Source organism: Danaus plexippus, chromosome 23 (genome assembly GCF_018135715.1).
Source record: "Danaus plexippus chromosome 23, MEX_DaPlex, whole genome shotgun sequence".
Taxonomy (NCBI): Eukaryota; Metazoa; Arthropoda; class Insecta; order Lepidoptera; family Nymphalidae; genus Danaus; species Danaus plexippus.
The window spans coordinates 3,283,672-3,305,021 of record NC_083551.1 but is presented as its reverse complement, the minus strand read 5'-3'; the positions used below and the strand labels follow the sequence as shown (position 1 = coordinate 3,305,021).

The following is a 21,350-nucleotide window of genomic DNA, read 5'->3' as shown; positions in this document are numbered from 1 at the left end:
TTGAAACCAAATAAAATTTATTTCAATGCTTGTCCTGATTTACATAGTTAATCCTTTTCCCTTTTGTAAATTAAAACAAATGTTTGCGCAAAAGCAAAAATATTTTACTTTATTTATTTAAAAGTCCAATTTATTCATGTATATGCAACACTGTTTTTTTTTTTAATATATCATTATTTATAAGTTAAAGAGTCAAGTCCTTAAGTTAAAGCCATACTGAATTAAGTTCAGGATTAAGTTAAAAACAGAAAAAATAATTAAGAAAAAAATTTTTGTTTAGAATTCTAACTGCATATATATTTTTTTTTTTATAGGCAACATGTGTTTTCGATATTAAAACCTTTCTTAATGAGATCTAAGACTTTCGCGAGTCATTTAAATAAAACTAATACCTTTTCGGATTTACTACGCGAATTTTTATGCCTTTCTTTCTTAAACTAATCGCAACACTATTTTAAAATGAAAACATCAATTAAATGAAAATAATATTTTTCAGATTACTACGCGTTTTTTTTTTTGTTATTTTGAAAAACTCATACTCTCGACGTTTCGGTTGCTTTGCAGCCGTGATCACGAGCAGAAAATATATGAATGTCTGTCAGTTGGTCTTGTTATTTATCATCTACCGCTATCGATTTCTTAATTTTCTGGCGCACCGCACTGGATGCCGGCAGAATACGCTTACGGTGTCACAAGGTCCTGCGGTGTGATCACGGAAATGGGATTTTATGTTTTTAAGGAAGGGGTCCCACGTGATGCATAGATTCCAGCCATCTTCTCTATTGAAATTGGCATATTTTTTTAATTTCAATAGCGTCGCAGATTAAGCTCCTTATTTTTCATTTAAATGAATACTCGCGAAAGTATATAGATCTCATAATGAATTTTAGTTTTTAGATTAAAAAAATTTCGAGTTCTATTCCAATTCGATCTTTCTAAATTAATTTATCTATTAAATTGCCCTTGCGAAGCTTAAAATATTTTATAAGTTTATATTTTATATTGTTATATTGATAGTAACCTAAAATGAAAGCCGTAAACAATATGTTAATAGCAAGCCGATATAATATGACATCAAAATAAATAAGAGAGTTGTTACGAAAGCATAGCCGAGTTACAACTTCATAGTACTAAATGCTGACGCTGCGCTATCGTAAGAATGGAAAATGGATTTTAAAATATTTTCATTTGGAATCAATACATGATTCAAAAGAGGCCTCTTTAGAAAATAGTTAGTTATAAGTTTTAATTGTAACTTAAATATATATTTTATATGTTAAACCAAACGTAATTAAGTTAGTTATATTTATTATATACCCACACGCACACACCCACACACTATCACTGTCACAAAAAGTCTTTCCTTATTTTTTTCATTATAGAAGTCTCTGATACATCAAACATTGAAAAATAAAGGTGAAATTAGTTATCAAATAACGTCAATCAACTTCAACAAATATTTTAACCCTTTCTTTAATTATAAACAACAAACAATATGTTCCTACCGACAATTGATGTGGGGAAGGTACTTAAAAATGTACATTGGCATTTCCATTCCAGTTTAAATAGATGTAACTTTAGAAGTTTTATTTATAAGAATATAAAACTAAATTATATTTGTATATTATTTATCTCTTATAAATTATTATATATACTATTAAAACGATGTCATTTATCACAAATACAAGAGACAATACAACGTTCATTTAAGCGAAATTCGAACGTCACAATTTTGTTTATCCTAAAACACAAACGATGTCATAATGTTCAAACTTGTATAACAAATTTAATAAAGGAATTTGATAAAATTTTACTCTAAAAAGGCGTACAAAAGCAAACTCTACACGACTATTAAGATTATTTCAGTGGATTTAAGAAATAATCAAGTAATTTAATAAGATTTCTTAAATTCTTTGAGGTTAATAAAGACGTAATGATTATGTCAAATTAAGTCTTCAATTAGCAACAAAAATCTATCTTTTTTTTTAATTTTATTCATCTTTAATTTAATATGTTAATTTAATTATCACATCTCGTCTGCCCGTGATCACGGTTGCTGAAAAGTAACCGAAACGTCGGGAGTATGTAGTTTTTTACAAAAATAAATCACACGTAGTTCATCCGAAAAATACTAGTATCATTTATATTATTAATATGTTCAAAAGAAACCTCAGTCTAAACTTCTATTTCACCGCTTTGATAGAGTCTATAGCGCAGTACATCAATTACGAAATTTATATTACACCCACTGAAGAACAATAGGTAGTTTGAAATACTGTTGGATGCGACAACGTAGTAATTTGAAGAGACTTGTTTGTATCTGAAGTATCAAACAATGTGTTATGTTACTTGAATGACGGTATTTATGACTTTAAAGTGAAAATACATTAAAAATACTTATTATCTTGGTGAGAATTGATAATATTTCCATTTTTAGGATCGAATATTAATTATAATTTTGAGGTTGTTACGTATTATCAGCAAATTTAATAATAAGCAAACATTGTCGGGGCAAAAAAGTTGTATGGATAAAATGTCATGTAACGAGTGACATTGCTGATTCTTCAGAATGAGCACCTGGCCGTCTTAACCAAAGAAGAAATGGAATGACATTGTTATTCTAACACCGGGGCATCATGCAGTCTTAGGTATAAGTTATAAGCTTTAAGTTTATAATTCTTGTTATAATATACCTATGTATAAGTAAGTTTCGTAGTTTTTCTGGAACACCTTACTGGAAGTGACACTCACCCCATATTTAGCTAAATAGTAAATGTTTTGAAAAATCACTATTTTACGAATTAATTTTAAAATTATGTAAATAAAATTAAAAAAGGAAGGAAGGAAAATTGAGGTGAATGAAATAGGCAACACTCCCCTTTGGGACTCTTAATACGGTTTTGACCGAATTTACAAAATCGTTCAAACGACGTGACCGTTACTGAAAAAGCTATCTGACAAACTATAATTTATTTTTTTTACTCTCTTTGTTTGTAAATTTGGGTTTATATTGAATTTTGTTTTGATTTTCACTTTTAGACAAAGTCACGATGAAAAAAAAATGTACACACAACAGAGATATTTTTATTTATAGATTTTGTTACTTTCGTGAATTTTCTAATCAGTATTTATTCAGAACAATTTTTTTTATTTTTATTTACTTTAATTAACAATTTATTTAGATTGAGCTCAATGTATTTTAATAAGTAGTAATATCTAAGATTTTCGCGTATACTCATATAAATGAAACTAAGATTTTCGGATAATACTCCGCGTTTTTAATTATTTTATGACTATATGACAAATAACAAGACAAACCGACAGACACTTTCATCTCGTTTGCTCGTGATCACGGTTACTGCAACGGAACCGAAACCGAAACGTCGGGATTATGTAATTATAAAATAAATGAAAATGAGTAATAATGTTCGAAAACCTCAGTTTCATTTAATAGGTGATTAGATGTCATAGAGTCTCAGCTTCTTCCTATGATTTATCTTATAATGTAAAGTAGTTAGGAACAAATAATTAAAACAAGTGAACTAATGAAATTGCTTGACTTATATGATATCTTTGATTTGATAGACAATTAACTTGTAATTTGCTTGATTTGAGCTGTTTTGAGCTTTTATATTTCCATATTTCGGCATTTATTGTCCATATCCGTATGCAATTTTTTTTCGGTGTCCTACGTAGTTCAGTAACTAAATTAATCGTCTATATAATATTCACAGGTACCTTATATTTGTCAAAGAAAAAATAATGCTCAAAGGACACAAACTTTCGAATACCCTATAGCAGCAGTTTTAATTTATTTTATTATTATGCCATCATTATCATCAAAAAAATCATTATCATATAAAAATCATGGCAATGTTAAACAAGTTTAAATTTACTATTGACAATAATATTTATAATGACAGGCTATTATTTTTACAAACAAAAACGATTTCTGACTCCCTAAAGTTGTAATGAAAATTAAAATGTAAATGATGATAGAATAAAAACAAGAAAATAAAGGTTGTAATTAATCTCAATAAATTACTTTAAATCTGACATACTTGAATTTTCAATTTAAATGTAAAAAAAAATCCTATAATTATCGACTTATTTTTCATTTGTAGCACAAAAAAGGTTTTAATGTGCTAGGACCAGAATTTTATGGTCAATCTATATAATTTTATAACTCAATAATAAAATAAAAGATGATTAGGTGCCTTCGTTTCTATTCAACCGAATACTAGTATATAGGATTTATTACCGAAGTGTACAATTCCACAAAACGTTATATAAATCTCTATTCTTATTTATCCAAACAATTTCATTATTACATAATTCTCAGACAAATACAACCTTACAATAGATTCCATCATTGATATTATTGCTTGTTCTTATTAATATTTTATTATAATTAAAACAATACTAATATTTTTTTTATATAATATTTAAAACGTATTATTTTATATGTTTGAAAGAAATAAATATTGGATTAAGTCATACATATTTTAATAATATTTTAACGATATCTGTGGCGCTTACAAGTTCATGATTCGTCACAGGACGTACATATTTAAAAAAAAAAATCCATTAATTTAAAATATTACACTTTGTATTAAAGTTTTTGCCTGATTTATTACAACCTTGAAATTCGTATTTAGCATTCAATAATTTAATAAAATGTCTACCTCCATCTAAATGTAAATAGTTACCTTCCTTTATAGAGTTGGGTTATGAAAGAGAAATTAAACTTCGTAGTCAGGTCTCGAATAAGTTGTGTTGATAGTTATTTTGAATGCCTTTTATTTCTAAGGTTTTTCAGCATTTTCGTAACTTGATCTCGTATCGTATCTATAATCACACGTAAAAAAATGTTGGATAAGAAGATGTACCCAAAAAGTTTACATAAGACAAACAAAACTTTATTATTATTTAGTAAATCATACAAGAAAAATTTGTTCGTTTAAACCAAATAAAAAAATGTAACAATTACTTTGATATAACAAATTGATATTTATTCAATTTAAGCGTTTTTTTTTATATCAAAAATATTCATTCCATTTTCATCTGAAAATTTCGTGTAATTGTTGTATCAATCGGAACACAGATTCTTTTAATTAATATACGTTATTAATTAAATTCATCTTAATTTATTAAAGCTGATAATAGTTAAAATTTGTTAAAAATTTAAGTTAAATTTTTATTATAATCGAACAAAATTTTTTCAACCATTTAATATTATAAAATTTATAACGAAGGCGTTCGTCACAGCTTAAAATCTTATTTAAAATTGAGTGTATGATATTGGACGTATTCTTATTTCTTATTTTGTTTTAACAATTCTGTTACAATTCATATGTTGTTCTAAATTACAACAAGATGTTATTTATAATTTGAAACGTAACAATTATTTAATATGATTTAGTAAGTCTTTCAACTTGTTAATTAACACAATATTTGATGAACTAAAATAATATTCATACGATATTTAAATACTTTAACGTGAAAAATTTGTTTCATTTTTAAAAATATATTTTCAAGTTGAAAAATATTTCGCTATCGTAATATGTGTTTGAATCAAAAACCAATACGCTCGTAAAATAAAGACCCATAATTACAATCAATGAAATTCTACATAAATAAAAAACGAATTTTTATTAATAATGAAAAGCCATTTTGCAGGTGTCAAAGGCAGTTAAACTAGTTTTTTAAAAATTAGCTTCAAGATTCTTTTAAAATAAATCTTTATCTTATATTTTCCTGAGTAAATTCAAATATCTCATAAACGTCCGCAGAACTTCCGCAGTCAAAAATAAACATTATTAATTAAAGTTATGATCAAAGCCTTCCAGTCCTTTCTTCAAAACATTGGAATTTTTATATTTTTAATAATAACTTTTGAATATTTAAATTATTTTTTCAGAATAGTTCAAATGAATAAAATAACGTAAGCAACAATTATAAATATTGAATTCTTCCTTAACTGATCATCAATGACGACCTGTTACTATATATATATATATATATATATATTCTTAGAAACAAGGTAAGAATTGACTTTTTAAAAAATAACATTCGATACAATTCCACTGCAAATTTATTAAATTTACACAAAAATAAAAACAATTCTAAATGAATAACTTTCAACTATCTTGATTTAAACTAATCGTTAAATGAAATCCGAATATAATACAATCGAAAGATTTAAACACACTTCTAAAATCTACTAACGACTAAACTATCACACCAACGCGCGTTACGAACGAAAAAAGAGCCCTGATGTCCTCTGACAACGGCTTATATGTCGTTTGAGTCTCTCCTACCCTCTCATATTCCTATATTGATTCTCTTCTACCCTCTCATATTCCTACACGGCCTTTCCTGACATGAGCACGTCCCCGGGCTCCTTTGTGTTTAACTTTCTTGACGTCCAAAACGTAGTATTAGCACCAAGGGCAGGAAATTCTTTTCATTCGCACTAGACGTATTCAGTTTTGAATGTCTTGACATTCCAGACGGGCTTGATTGCGGCTCAGTCCCCTCCACAGGCAGGTCAACCTCCGGAGGCAAGTTGGCGTCATGACACAACTCTTCTCCCTCATTGTCTATGTCTGAAATTGAGAAATATAACGGCAGAAATCTTTTCGATTTTTGATTTAACTCAACAGTAACATCATTGTTAACGTCAATGTAAAGTGAGCTAAACAAACATAGCCCACACAAAGTGGTTGTAAAACATCCCAATAACCAACCACTTGGGGCGGGACTTGTCGGAAGATCGCCCCCTCACACCTCGTCAGAGACCCACAAGGAATTGCTTGAGGCATGACTTGGTGTGTGTGTGAAGGTTATTATAAAAACATGTTCCAAAACATACCATCTGATACAGGCAATGTTGGCCGACCAACATCCCATAAATAAACTCATGATCTTTTACAACCACAGCTCGATAGACAACTCACTATCAAAGTCAAGCTTCCGAACATACTAAATTAATTCCTAACCAAGAGACCAGATCCTCAGGATAACGTATCCGATGCACTCCAAGATAAACAATTATCCCAGGCCTATGGTCCCTCCTGGGATAACCGAACCCGATGCACTCCAAGGTAAACGGCTATCCCAGGCTCAACGTACCTCTTAGGATAACCGGCCCGATGCACTCCAAGGCAAATGGTTATCCCAACCTAAGCGTCCCCTCCGGGATAACCGGCCCGATGCACTCCAAGGCAATCGGTTATCCCAGACACAACACCACTTCTAGGACAACCGGGCCCGATGCACTCCAAGGCAAACGGTTGTCCCAGGCACAGCGCCACTTCTGGCATAGCCTGTCCGATGCACTCCAAGACAGCTATCCCAGACCCAGAGATCTAACCTCTAATACAGCGTGTCCGATACACTCCAAGACAAACGCTCACATCGTAACAAGTAACTCATGTCTCCTCGCTTTAACCCCAATACATTTAGAGATTTGTGTCAAAACAAAATTAAAATAAATAACACAATGGGATTAAGTTTCAATAAAATCTCAAAAGGAGTTTTAGTCAAAATTTCAGGCAGAATAAGGCAAATACCTCACCATCAAAGAAAGCAGAACACACATCGGGAGTCCATTCTCACTTCCACGGGACCATATATTCCGCAGCTGCTCGAGTCGATTTGCCGTATGAGCCAGCTAACATCTGCAGCTCATATCGGCAGTGTGATAGTGTCTTCATAACCCGGTATGGTCCCCGCATACATGAGTCCAGCTTCCTTGTTGACTGAGCCACCTTGCTAACAAAAACTAAGGAATTTAGTTCAAAAGAGTGAGCTGTTTACGTCTCTAGTTAGCATAGGCATCTTGACGAGTTTAGTTGGCACGAAGGAGTTTAGATGCCCTCTGACGACTCATTTGACGAAGGACTTCTCGATTACCACTTCAACAGTAACGTCTCGTATCAAACTACGTATGAGCGGTGTGGCAGCTTCAGCACCTATAAGCAGGTTTAAAGCAGAATATTGAGTTGTCTTGCGTTTTGTTATGTTTAGGATCAGCTGTAACCTCATCAAAACAGCTGGCCAAGTCCTTGACCCAATTAATAAAATCAGTGATTTGAAACATTGAAACATGCGTCCCCGATCAGTGACAATTAATTTTGGAGTTCCAAAGAGAGACACCATGGTAGTGAAGTGTTGCTTTAGTTCGTCAGTGTCTTGTCGGAACATGGGATACAATAAACAAAATTTTGAAAACGCGTCTATAATAATAAGTACATGACGGTGACCGTCAGTTTCTGGTAGGGGCCCAAGGTGTCCATATGGACTGCCTCAAATGCTACGTCTGGTTTTCTCCCATGAATGAATGAGCCGTGAAAGAGCACGAGCTACCTTTTTATGAGAAAGGCAAACCAAACAATGGGAAATGTATTTTTTTTTCTTTGCAAATGTTCTCAACTCTGGGAACTAAAAGTGTTTTGTTATCAAGTCTACAGTTTTATCAACCCCTTGATGATCATGTTCGTCGTGAAAATACACATAAGACAGTCTATGGCCTTTTGGAATATAACAACAAAAATTAGGATTTTCACCAATAGGTGAGAGCTTGACTTAAAGGATGTCATAACGACTGAGGTTTAACTGCCCATTCACCAGTTTTTGTTTTAGAGAGTGAGTTTTCTCGCCAGAAGCCTGAGCAACTTGCGCCCAATTTAGCGGTCTTTTAATGGTACATAAGTTAACCGGATTGCGGCTAAGATAATCTGCATGGGACAAAAAACAACCTTTTCTATATTCCAGGTTAGAATCGAATTCTTGGAGGTATACCCACCACCGAGCCACCCTTGGCAACAAGTCTTTCTTACGTTGGGTATGTTTTAACGCGTTACAGTCAGTAACCACGATGAAGTGTGCAACCACAAGATAATGCCTGAAATACTCTAATACCTTAATCACTGCCAGCGTCTTCAGTTCGTACGAGTGCTACTTCCTCTCAGCCCCCTGAGTGAGTCTACTACAATAAGGCAGTACTCGTTTACGATTTCCCTTATGCACTCTCATCATGACGACTCCGTAACCAATCGAGCTCGCATCTGTGTAGTATTTCTATTGGCAGCGTAGGATCATAAATGGCGAGTACTGGCTCACTTGTAAGACAATCTATGATGTAGTCACGAGCGGCCTGTTTTTCAGCACCTCAATGAAAGTTAATTTTTAGTAAGTGCCGCTATGCAAGCAGCCCTTTGGGCAAACCCAACTATATACCGCCTAAAATAGCTAGCTAACCCCAGAAATTGCCTTACTTGCTTAAGATTTTTTTTGTTCGGCTGAATCAATTAAGGCCCGCACTTTCTGACGACTTGGTCTATCCTGACCTTTACTAATCGTACGACCCAGGTATTCAATAGTGGTAGCTAAAAACGAGCATTCCTTTATTATTTGCTTTTCAAGCAAATCTGTTATTATGTCACGACCACGGATCGTTTCAGCGTGTGAGAGTTGATATGACCGATTATACACAGGAATGCTGGATTTAAGTTTAATTGACATGCTACCTATGTTTACGGTTGATGTAGCAGTTCCCGTAATCAAGTACCGAGAGAATTCATTAATTATCCTCTTAGTAACCCTCTCTAAATAGTTACCTACCAGAGGTGTATCAATTGTCATCGAAACATCAGACTGAACAATCATCACCATTAATTCATAAAATATGTGCATGATTCGAGCCTAGATAACTTAACGCCCTCACTATTTGATAAACTCCCTGATAACCGTTCGATTTTGGGTCTCTTACTACACAAAGCTTCTTTTTGCCCCAACTGCCCACAGAAAAAGCACCTGATATCACTCAGATTACGTTTACGTGAATACTCCAGAGATCGTCTATCTGTCGTAACGTTTCACAATTCCGAACGCGAGTATAGTTGTCTCGAAACACTAATTGTATTTGGTTTAACATAGATTGAAAAGAATTCGACTAAATCATTCGGAAATAGTTTAGCATTTGTCGCCGTAGCCCTAATATTTGGATCAATGACACTGCGAATAATTATAACCGAAATAAGCTCCTCATCGAGTCCTTGCACTATACGTAAGCAAAGTATCGACCGGCGTACATATTACGCGTACGTTGGATAGTGATCGGAATTCTTAGACATAACTTCAAACAATATTCCAGCAAAATCTGGTACTTCAGGACATAAAGGTTTGAATTCTTTCTTAGAATTGGTCCAACTACGGTAGCTAGACACCCATTTATTGAGCCAAGATTTCGCATCCCCTAACAAACAATTTCCTATTCGTGAAAGGCATACTAAATCATTCCAATTGTTTAAAACTTTCGCGCAATCAATTTGTATGCACTAATCGTCAAAATTGTGTAGATTTGGGTCAAAGTTCGAAATATAGTAATACCGAGATTTTTCAGCCGTACTAATTGATCTGATGGCACTAGCAATGCAATCGGTAACACTCGCCTGTACTAATTCCAACGGTATACCCGCTTCGCCTACTTGTCGTGATCGAGCGAGGTCTCGGATCCTGATGATGATAACATTCTGAATGGTAGCTTCACGTCAAGTCACATGCGTCGGAGAAACCAGATGCCCTATCGACGATAATTCACGCATTCTATAGGGTACACGACGATCAGAAACGCGAGATATATCGCGGACGCGCGTTGGTGTCTGCAACTGTCGTGATGACTGCCTATTACAAACGCTACCGGGCGTCAAACCTTTGTAACGCAATTCCTCATAGTCGTGTGAATTCACCGACGCGCGGTGCGGCATGGACGAAGCCCTTGTTTTCGCCTCTAACGTTTTAAGACGAGACATCATTGCCTCCATATCAAGTCTCAACATGTTATTCTCATCAAAGGATTACTCACGGGAACTATTACCCTGACTCTAGCTACGATCACGACGAGGATTACTATCAAGACCACTGCGGCTACAATTGCGTTCACGTTCAGACATTTTAGTAACAAAATAAAATAATTAAATAAGTATGATCGCTAGAAATTAACGTATCAACAAACAAACGCAATAAAAGCTTACTCACCGCTTAATCAAAGTAATTAACACAAATTAATATTCTCGATAATAACGTAACACGATATTTAAAATAACTCAGTGTCTAAAAAAAAAGTTATAAAGAAATATTTAATAAAACACAAAAAAAAATAATGTGTGGGTAAATTGAAATAACAAGGCCTTACCAAACGGGGTTCTCAAGGTACGTATCGCACTTCTGATCTTAGAAACAAGGTAAGAATTGACTTTTTAAAAAATAACATTCGATACAATTCCACTGCAAATTTATTAAATTTACACAAAAATAAAAACAATTCTAAATGAATAACTTTCAACTATCTTGATTTAAACTAATCGTTAAATGAAATCCGAATATAATACAATCGAAAGATTTAAACACACTTCTAAAATCTACTAACGACTAAACTATCACACCAACGCGCGTTACGAACGAAAAAAGAGCCCTGATGTCCTCTGACAACGGCTTATATGTCGTTTGAGTCTCTCCTACCCTCTCATATTCCTATATTGATTCTCTTCTACCCTCTCATATTCCTACAATATATATATAACAAAATAAACTGTTTCTACATAAAAGATTTTTATTATATATTTTCTTGATTCACGCGTATTTGTTACCTTGTACACGACGCACGATTGAGATTATATATGTGATTCAATCAGTGGCTGATGGCAATCTCTCGATCACTATACAGAGCTATTTCATGAGGATTACACTGATACGATTCACCTCATTATATCGTTCACTTTCAGAAGCTTATGAGTAGAATAATAACTTGGAATGGATTTGGATACATGGATAAAATACAGATGGTTTTCAAGTAAAGATAAATAAAAGTGGAGTGGCTTTTTGTAATATTGACATTACCGTTTTTTACTACATACAAATGAATTCATATATACGATACATACACCAAAACAGCATTTTTAAAAAATTTTATCTATCTATCTGTTTGTTCCGGCTAGTTTCTGAAATGACGTGACCGATTTTGACGGATTTTTTATTGGCAGGTAACTGTAACAGGGAGTAACTTAGGCTACTTTTATCCCAAAGCCGAAATTAAGCATTATCGAGCTCGAGTGGGAGGCGGAGCGCATGCGGCGCATAAAAGTTTTTTCATTGTCGTTTGTTTTTTTTAACTTTGACAGAGTCGCGAGTAACATTTTGTCATCATCATCATCATCATCATCAGATTATTGGTGACCAATGCTGAGCAAAGGCCTCTTCTCACATGGGGAAGGTTAGAGGCATTAATCACCACGCTTGCTCAAAACGGGTTGGCGATTTCAATCTTATAATTTGATATTATAAGATCAGGTTTCGTCACGATGTTTCCCTTCACCGTTCATCAGTGGTGTCTAAATACCTTTAGAAAGTACATATGACTCGGAAAAGATCACATTGGTACTTGGTTTCGAACCCGAGCCCTCACGTACGAGGCCTTTAACCTCCAGGCCACCACGACTAACATCACGACAACATCTTGTATTGTGTATAATTTATATTGATTTATGTCTTTTATGTAAACAAGTATTGTATCCAAATAAATTAATATATCTTCAATGCACTTAACAAAAAAAATGTTTAGAGAAAAATATACATGTCTCTAATCAAGGACTTCTTTAATCATATTAAATAATGTCCAAAATATTTTGATTAATTGAACTAATAAATTCATTTCATATTAAGGATATATTTTGTTAGTTAAATTATATTTTTTAATAAAGAATTATATTTTTTTTAATAAAAATAAAATCTAATTTTCTTTAACCTTTTACTTATTAAAGCCAAACTTTTATAACTCAGATGGCGTCAAAGGTTTTATTTTAATTATAAATAATCAGGAAACGTACTTGTATGAAACGTCCTCTTCAAAGTCAATCTTAGTCACTTCCTATGTAGAATACAGTACATGAGTTACGTGAGACAGTTGTGTAATGTAGACATTGAAGGACAATAGCTTGTTTGATATATCGTTGGATACTGCTACATAGTCATAGGAATAATCATCCTGTTTGCGTCTGACGTCTATGACAATGTGCTCTTTGATTACCCCAGCGACACTATACATATTTTAAATTTTGTTATAAGATTTAACTTTATGACTCTTTATGACTCTAACTTTTACTATGTACATATATGTATAAAAAAATAAAAGATTTCCACTTATTGGTATCCCTATAATAACGTGAATTCATTAAATGTTTTGAAATTGAACCCAATGACATATGTAACTTAAAAACTAATGTAGAGAAAAATATTTAAATCTCCTTAAATCAAGCCTACCAAAGTAAGTATTTTCTAGACAAGTATTGGGCCTTTTGTTTCTTATTTACCAGTGAGTAGCCATAACTTACCAGCAATAATAGATTTATTTTATTAGGGAACCAGAAATATCAGATTTTTACAAAGCTTAGAAAAAATATACAAATAACATAAAAAGTCCATTAAAAAATCATTAAATACTTTCTATTTAACAGACTATACGTAAAAGTATTGTAATACTCACTGAACTATGCATGTCTATAGTTTCGACCCATAACTGAGCTCTCCATCCTCAAGGAAGATTAAAATTTAATGAATAAAGTTTTACAATCAGAAAATGCCCATTGAGATTGCAATTTCATATACTTTTAAATTAAACGGTCATCTCAAAATGCGTGTAATTTACTTCTATTGTACTTAAACAGCTCCTGGACTTTTTAAGGTCTTTAATTTTTTTTTAACTTAATATTTTTCGCACTAAAGTGACATTAATTACCACCACGTTTCATTTTATTCAAGTAACTATTTTAGTTAACGAAGTGCATAAAGAAATTGTTAATAATTGAAGTACAAAAATATTGAACTATGTTTCTATGTTTATTTAATGCAGAGGAATAACAACGAGTCACATAAAAATCTGGCATCCCAAGGTTCCGTACAAAAAAAAAATTGCGCTTGTTATTTTATAGCAGTAACCCTGTTATAAACATTTTTTAATATAAAAAGAACCAATTTAAAAGGTGCATTGCATGAATGGATAAAAGATTCTTGGTTATGAAAAGTTATGTTCTCATCAACGTAAGTATCAATCAGGTTGCCAGTACCATATAAGCTTTTTAAGAATTCCGGCAATTGATCAAACGATTTATAATCGGTTAGACGAAATAAGGACGAAGCAATTTCAATAGGGTTTCGTTTATACCATTTGAAGTATTGAACCTTAAAAATTAATTCCTTCAATAATTCAAATTGTTTTGTGCCTCGTGAAATAAATAAAAATCGGCGTTGTTCACTTTGACACTTTATTTCTGGCCGATCTGTCTTTTTCGTATTTTAAATTGAAAACTATTACATTTAAAAATATGTGGCTCGTGACATAATTTGCGAAGAAAAGTTATGCTGAAATAGCAATATTATTAGTTTCTTTAATGTAGTTATTGTTATAGAAATAAATACTTACTTTAAATATTTTAGTTTATATGTATATATTTTTACATATAGTGCGTACGTGCGTGTATGATTATGATTGATAGTTACGACGAAACATCTTGCATTCGTGACGGAATAAGACCTGGCCATCCACAAACTATTCTTTCGTAAAGACGATTAAGGCTGTAGGGGAAAGAATTGGAAGAAATCCTGCCCGAAATCAAAAGGATTCCGCCTCGGAAAACAAGAATGAACCTAAAACCTTGTCGTGTATTTTACAAGACTATTTAAGACTGGTAATCTATAAGAAACTTAGTAGTGTATTATATCTATAGTTGATAAAAAAATACACACTTCAACCGCCGCAAAAGAGGAACTCCGATTTCCAACTTTCTACGATAGCAGCACATTCCAAACGACCGTGATTTTCCATCTCAACGCGCTCTTAATCAAAACAGCCGATTACTCTCCGTCCACCAACTCCCTGATAGGTAAGACAATATTTATACGAATGTATCTTCAAAACCCCATAACAACACAGACGCCGCCTTTTACGACGAAAAATAAGATTGCGCGTCGTACAAGTCGCTCCAGCATTCTGAGATCGAAAGAGTTCATTCTGCCACATCCCAATGCTACCCTATCTTCAATGACTTTCTAAGCCGAGGTCCGGGCTCTTTGAAGCACCATTAAATCTAGCGTAACCCCTGGGAAGTTAAGCTCCGTATTTCAGGGTTCGGTCCCATCGGATCAACCACCCTAGCAGAAACACCATGTTAAACAACCAATAGTATACCTTCCAGCAAGACTCGGAGCTAGTTTTTAAAGATCGATCTATCGAATCATTGTCATAAATGAAATTTTCGGACTTCATAATATATGAAGACTGGTCGTCATCTAATCCTGATCTTTATCAACGGGATTATAATTTACAATCAGAATTAGGGAGTAAGATTTGCTAATGATAATTTGGAGATATGGAATTAATACATTAATTGCACCTCTTTTAGAAACTTAGAATGGTTCAAAACAAAAATATTTATCAAAAATGTACTATTATCTTTTTTTTACTTTAGAGACAAACTGTGTTTGCATAATATGATATACTTTAAAACTAAATAACTTTAACAGAAATTTTGAAATTTAAAAATAATACAACCAATATTTTAATAGCAATCTTTATTTCTGATTATAATTAATATAATAGTATGATACTTCAGTGATACGTCTGTCAGCCCTGCCGCAGGCGCGATTAAGACTGAGTCAAATTAGCGTTACCTCTTGACAATTTAATGACAGTGATCTACGTTGAAATGTCAGAGATTTAGGGATGCCATTGCTACCAATATTTATTTATTTATTTTTTGAGTTTTTTGGATCGTTGCAAATTAATTGATTATTGGATTATTTATTTATTTATGTATAAAAAAAATGTTCAAAAGAATTGCGGAGCACAAAGAAAAACTTCTCTTTATAGAGGTCTTTGAACGAAACCTTTTTAATAATGAAAACAGGTGCAAAAATTAAGATGTAAGTATGTGCGAGTACGTACATATAAAATAAACATATACATACAATAATTTTAATAACTTATTTGAGTTTCAGATATTAATCTATAAAGTTACGTCACGTACCTTAAGAATACAATAAATGTAAGAAGTTTTCTCGGTTACGTTTTTATTTCCTCTACTTTTTTAATTATACTAGATACCAGTACAGTTATCGATTCTTCATCTTTGATTTTTTCGCCGAGAAAATAAAGTTTCATGTTAATATAAGTTCTGAATACGATTTTATCAAATAAAAATATTATAGCTTTGACCAGAATTTCGGTAAAGTTTGAGGATTGTTATCAAAAAAAGATAAAAACTTTTAATATACTTTGTAGTACAAGAACAGCGTTATCTAGTTAAATAAACATCTTCCTTATATAGCGGGCTACTTTTTTAAATAATTTACTGCACATTGAAACACAATTTATTCATTGTATTTTTCATTATTTTCTTTAGAAGTTTATTTCTAAATTTTAGGGACAGTGTTCACATATTAGTTTTACCTAACAATGAATATTTGTTAAGTCTTATTTTGCCACGGACATATCTAGACGAGAGGCACATCTGAAAAATGTATCTTGTCATATGTATTAAAGATAAAATAGTTTATCAGGTTTAAATTATCTGTTGATGCGCAGCACAGCGATGAGTAAACATAAAGACTTAGCAGTAAAACATAAATTTTAATTTATTCAAATCTACTTGGGCATTTTTCTCTTATTCAATAAATAAAGATTTTTTTTATAAGCAAACCTTTTAAAAAATTGGGAAACACGAAGTTCAATTTAGCAAATATCCTTTCGTAAGCAAATAATATTAAAATCTAAGCGGAGTTCTTTTTATTGAAAATATTGTAATAGCTTTACGAAGTGCCTGTAAAATAAAATCTCAAAGCACTTAAGATCTCTGTTACAGCTAAACCTACTTCCTTTTAATCTTTTATTCAAGATAAAGGTCAATATTTGAGGTTCATTTTAGATAATTGATCTTACAACATTTGCTCTTCAACCGAATTGTAGTTAAAAATATTTGTAAAAAAAAATCAAACCAGCACTTAATTAATTAAAATTTTATCAAATCGCAACATAAGATCTAGTAAGCTTGTGGATTTCGAACGTTTTTCCTTAAAGAGAACAGTGAAAAAGTTTAAATTTTATGAGCGATTTATTTCAAAAAAAAATATTAAAATAAAATAAATAATTACATTGTATGGTATTTAAATTTTTTATTTTATATCCTACTTTGTGTTAAATTAAAATATTGACTAAAGATATCTGTGATGTTCCTATCACAATGCGCATATTGTCCAGCGTTAATAACCGAAACGCTTTAAAGTGGAGCTATTCACGGAGAATGGATTTAACGTCCTCTTATCTAAATAAGCTTTTGATCACATCAATGGATGAAGACTATCTGAGTGATATTATATTAGATTTTGCGTATATGGGTTCGTATTGTTAAAAATTTTTGTCCTAGTATTTCCTATAAATATGTTTAATATATTAAAGTAAATAAAACTTTAGTAGTAGAATATGCACATTAATTTTTCAAACATACAGGTAATTCTTATTTATGCTTAATGTGATACTTACACTTGTAAAAAAAATGTTACACAATCCTCATAATGATATGTAAGATACTCACGTGTACTTATTTGAAACGTTTCGGTTCCTTTACAGCAACCGTGGTCACAGACAAACTAGATGAAAATATGATGCAGCGAAACGTCGGGAACATTTAGAAATAGAAAAAAAAAGGCGTAGTATCCGAAAAAGTTTCATTTAAACAATCACCATGTTGAAAGACAACAGAAAAAAAATTGCAACAGGAACTACAATTCGACTCGATTTGTTCTGTAAAAGTCTATTTTAGCGGAATGTTTCGGAGTTTGTGACGAAAAAACGAATACGTATAATTGTAGACTTCGAACGAAATATTCTTAGATCAATCAACCGAATGAATGTAAGGAAATCTGTTGGTTAGATTATATTGTTGTTATTTTTGTTAAGTATAATTTTTAAATGGCGTAAATACTTTAAGTATAAGTTTTTTGTAAATAGCTCTGTAATACTAAACTAAAATGAAATGGTCTTGGTCTGGTCAAAAATCAATCTTTATTCCATAATCGTTTTTTTAATATAATCACCGGTTAAATATTTTCACTGATATATATATACATATCTGTGATATTTCTGTGAAGTAAAAAACCTATAACGCGATTGACAATTCCCATAACTGTCAACAGCAGTCTAGTTCAGAGAAGGTTAAAGACTTTGAAGTTCAGATCAAAGACTTCGTATCGATATGGAAGTTATATTGGAAATTTCAAACGAAAATTAAAAATGAGAAATATTAAAAGAAATTATACCAATTTCAACAAATGTTACTCGTTTCATAAAGCTTCTTTGTTAATTTTACCCTGACGAAATTTCGCTTTGTTCCTGCGTTATAAACATTTCTGTTGTTTGATCTAAAAGTATGCAAGATTCAATCGTATATTATGAATTAGGAAGTATGTTTGCTAGGAAATAAGTTTTCTTAGGTACCTAAAAATCTTAATAACGTGCGTATATACAATAAAGTGGAGAGTTTGTTCGAAGAAACTATTTTTATGCCATAATTTAAACACTATATTTAAAACATTATCAATGTTTTTTTAATCCTTTATCTATCTTAAGTGTCACTTAAATTGGAAAATGTTTATGTTTTTAATATTGCCACCTCTCCGTTACTAATGTTATACACATTGAAAAATTCGGATTTTTGCATCCTTTAAAAATGTAGTATCAACTTTTATGTTTACTAAACATTTTATGAATGTTTCGTACTTTTAATAAAAAAAACACATATTTCGTATTTGTTTACTGAAATATCATTATATCCATATATATAAATCACAATTCACTGACACGGGTCTATTACCAGAACTAATTTATAATATCGATCCCATATCATGTCTAAATCTAATCACATTGTTTATAGTTTACGATTAAACGGAGAATTAAATGAAGACGGTCGATAGTTGATGGAAGTGATATGATAACAATTCAACTTGTCATAACCAACATCCAACATATCAAAGACCTTTATAATACTGTTGCATTAATTACTTATTTACTCTGTAATATATCCGTTAATCCATCTTCAGAAAATAGTGAGTAAAACGTGGAAATAAACTTTTGAAACATACTGTTAAAAAAAGTGTGATATCAAAAATAAATATCTAGTGCAATTTTTAATTTTTAACAATATACTAACATAATAAATTTTAAAAGTACGATACGCAATTTAGGATACAATAAAATTAAAACACCTGACTACGTAAAGCAGAAAATCTCTATTACCGTTTTATTCACGAAACTCAAAGTTAGACAAAAGTCATTATACAAAATCAGTTAATTTAAGATAAATCAAAGAGCACGTTTGGTTAGAGGTGAAACAACGAAGTTTGCAAATTTATGTCAAACTTGATATTGAAACTCCGTGGTACATTTATCTTGTTATAAGGGAAATATTAAATGTTTTTTATATACAAAATTTGTATCATTAATCAACAAAGTTAAAATGTAACATTGGAAACTTATTATAATGTTAAGAAACTAAGAAGAAAATTTTTTTATTATATGTTAAAAAAAAGTAAATACATTGTAAAGAAATATATTGACTATACATTTAAAAAAATATAAAACAATACTAGAAAATAACAATTCCAGAGGATCAATCGGCACTTGAAATAAGGATGAAACTATTTACTAACATTATTTGTATTAGGAAATTAATTATACATTTTTATGAATCATTTTTTTTTGTCAATTTGTAGATAAGTAATACTTTAGTTCTAATTAATTGTAGAAGTTTAAGTATTTTTAGGTAGATTAAGTTGTCAAATTCATGACGACACTGGCGCTCAGTAAAACTCGAATTGGCTTATGATGGCACCTTTAATGACGTGTCATTGCTTTTTATATGTTTAAACGAAACAAATATATTTCGGTTATACGACGCGGATTTTATTATTTTACATACGCGGATTTTACTATTTTAGTGTAGTGTTGACTAAGGCAGCATAAAATAAATTACATTTGTTAGTAACCCCTTCACTAGAAAGTGTCATTTGGTCTAGCTAGTTAAATTGCATAAAAACGGTGCTAAACTTAAAGCAAGATTGCTAGTTTAAAAATATTATGAGTTTAGATTTTTTTTTATTTGCCATAATTTATCACGGGCACACAAAACGAATATGTCTGTCAATTGTTCTTGCTATTTGTCATCTACCGCCAACGATTTCTTAATTTCCTAGTGCACCGCTTGACCGCATTCTGCAGGCATCCAGAGCGGTACACTCATTTTAAAGCTATTTTGAAGTTATGCGCTTAGGAACATCCATTTTTAGATAATATTAGATAATATTCAAAAGAAACAAACAACGTCTGTTTTAATGTCAGAGCACTTATGTTTTACTTTTCTCAAGACTTCACAACCCATTATGACAGATCAACAACGAAAGTGTTAGCTCGCAATTGTTTGAGTGAATGCAAAATTTCTTTTTAATGTCCATAACAGAAATATATTTTTCAATAGTTCGTATTTTTATTACATTATTTTGTAAACAATGGACTAGCATTGCCTGGAATTTTATTGAATACCAGCTGTTTGAGATTGCTTTCGATGCAGGCTGGTATAAAAGTTGCACGAGTTTTAACTGCCAATACTGTTCCTGTTGGCCATTATTGCTAGTGTGACTAGTTTCAATTTCGTATTGTCAATCTAAAGCCGATGATATAAAAGATTTATTTTACAATCACCGTATTGTCCTATTACAATTGGTGTTTAGTTTAATGTTAAAACAGTGCAGAACTTCTCCTTATCATACTGAAAATATCTTATTTATATACAGTAACTAGTACTTAGAAATTAACTACTGCTATATTTAATTCATCGAAGGTCCTTGTAAATATACTCGCATGTATGTCAAAGAAATCACCACTTAATAGTTTTTTTAAAAAGAGTGACGTCAGCACAACTGACGTCGAACATCCCTTTCTTCTCGACTGTCGTCAAGCTATTGAAGGTAACCTCGAAGACGGTTTGTCAAATCCTTTACTTCGAAGAGGTCCGATCCCTGCAACGCCCTAAGCAAAAATATTTTTTATTATATACCCTCGGCTCTATTTATACGAACCAACGCTCTTTGTTGTGACTGCACTTGCACACGTGGCTGCTCTGGTGGTTATGCAGGTGACACCTGGCAATTTTAACCATCGATAATGATTAAAGACATAAATAAAGGCCATTCACTCCAATGTATATAATTATTATTAATAATGAAAATTCTGTACGAGCAAG

The 21,350-nt window shown here is 31.7% G+C and overlaps 1 long non-coding RNA gene across 1 annotated transcript; it reads right to left on the bottom strand.

The window, feature by feature from the left end:
- Positions 1 to 6,076: 6,076 nt before the first annotated feature.
- On the bottom strand, positions 6,077 to 9,066 carry LOC133319487 (uncharacterized). Its single transcript, XR_009753081.1, has 2 exons — positions 8,926 to 9,066; positions 6,077 to 6,608 (listed from the first exon to the last, which is right to left on the bottom strand). It is a non-coding gene; the product is annotated as an uncharacterized LOC133319487 (long non-coding RNA).
- Positions 9,067 to 21,350: the final 12,284 nt, after the last annotated feature.